Raw genomic sequence first — 2,297 nt, 5'->3', positions numbered from 1 at the left:
GAACCATGTCCAACAAGGTTCGATTGTGCCTCTCAGCTACACCATTGAGCTGCGGTGTCCTACATGGTGTCAATTGCGAAACAATTCCACACTCCTTAAGATAGTCATGGAATTCGATACTAAGATACTCACCACCCCTATCGGATCTGAGCATCTTTATCTTCCTGCCCAATTGATTCTCCACTTCTTGTTTAAACTCTTTGAACTTTTCAAAGGTTTTCGACTTGTGCTTGATTAAGTAGATATATCCATATCTACTATAATCGTCAGTAAAAGTCACATGGAAGCGGTTAGCATCCCTTATGGTGGATCTGAAGGGCCCACACACATCTATGTGTATGAGATCCAACAAACCCTCACCTCTTTCACAAGTACCAGTGAAAGGTGATTTAGTCATCTTTCCAAGTAAACAAGATTCGTACGTGTCATCTGACTTTAGGTCAAATGACTCCAAGAAACCATCCTTTTGGAGTTGGGCTATGCGCTTCTTGTTGACATGTCCAAGACGACAATGCCACAAGCATGCCTTTTCTAAACCATTAGACGAATCGATATGCAACACATTATTTCATAAGTTATCTACAACCACCACAGTTTCATATACACCATTACAAGGAAATGCTTCAAAATAAAAAGTACCATTATAGAAAACATTAATAGAACCAACTTCATTATTAAATGAAAATCTAAAACCTTGTCTGTACAAACCATGAAAAGAAATAATACCCCTCGTCATCTATGACGAGTAGCAGCAATCATTTAATTCTAACCCTAACCCACTACTAAGCACGAAAGAATAAATCCCAATCTTGGTGACAGACGACGATTTCCTATTTCCCATTATCAGGTTAATCTTCCCATGCTCCACATCCCTACTTCTTCTTAGCCCCTGCAAATCAGAACAAATGTGAAAACCACATCCTGTATCAAGGACCCAAGAACTAGCATGTGGTGAGTTATTAGATTGAATAGTATAAATACCTACGAAGGAGGGCTTTATCTTCACATCCTTGATGTCCTGCAAGTATTTCAGGCAGCTTCGTTTCCAATGCCCCTTCTCGTGATAGTAGAAGCATGTTGCTTCTTTAGGATCGGATGAGGGAGTGGCAGAACTGGTTTTACCTTTGGATCCAATTAAAGAGGATCCATCATGGGACTTTCCTTTGTGGCTCTTAGAGGGAGCTTTCCTCTTTTTCCCTTTTCCATGTCCTATAGCAAGGACGGGGGGCAACAACAGTTGGGGTGGACTCGACAGTTTTTCCTTTAAGTCCACTTTCAGCAGTTCTCAACAAACCTTGAAGCTTGCTCAAGGTGACTTCCTCCTTGTTCATATGATAAGTCATCTTGAACTGGTCATAACAAGGAGGTAAAGAGTGTACGATTATATCAATCACCAACTCTTCGTCAAAGTTGACATTAAACTTGAGCAAACGATCCACATACCTTTGCATCCTTTGCAAGTGGCTCGTGATGGACTCTCCATTTTTCATCTTGGTTGTTATCAGCGAGGCGACAATCTCGTACCTTTCTTGATGCGCACTTTGATGGTACTTTTCCATCAAATCTTGGCATATGTCGTAAGGCCAGTATTCCTCGTAGAACCGCTGCAGCTCAGGAGTCATAGTGGCTACCATAATACACGATACCTTTGTCGCGTCCTTTTCGTGAGCCCTATACTCAGCTATTTGTTCAGCAGTAGCTTTGGTTTCATCTATCTCTTTGAGTTCTTTGTCGAGGATGTATTCTTTCTCCTCGTATCACAGGGCCATTCGAATGTTGCGAATCCAATCATTGAAATTGGATCCATCGGAAGTGACCCTCCCATAAATGTTCAAAAGAGAAAAGGAGCTTGAGGAGTTGGAGTTCGAGCCAAAAGCGTTGTTTGAGCCTCGTATCACACCCATTCAACCGCCATTTTATAGGCCGTTTCCTTATACCCCCCCCCCCCTTTATAGATCGGCTTCGTGAATGAGGCCTACTAACGGTAAGATTGACTCATCTTATATATATATATATATATATATATATATATATATATATATATATATATATATATATATATATATATATATATATATATATATATATATATATATATATATATATATATATATATATATATATACATATATATACATATACATATTAATCTTTTAATATTATAATAGCATAAGGGTTGTATTTTAAACTTTTAAAAAACTAGGGTTTTAGAATTTAATATTTCAAAATTAAAACTTTTAATCAGATTTTAAAATCCAAAACTTGAGGGCAAATTTTGAAACTTTTTAAAACTTCTA

This window comes from Lactuca virosa, chromosome 3 (genome assembly GCF_052849685.1).
Source record: "Lactuca virosa cultivar CGN04683 chromosome 3, Lactuca_virosa_CGN04683_v6, whole genome shotgun sequence".
In the NCBI taxonomy this organism is placed as follows: Eukaryota; Viridiplantae; Streptophyta; class Magnoliopsida; order Asterales; family Asteraceae; genus Lactuca; species Lactuca virosa.
Note: the sequence above shows the minus strand (reverse complement) of the source record.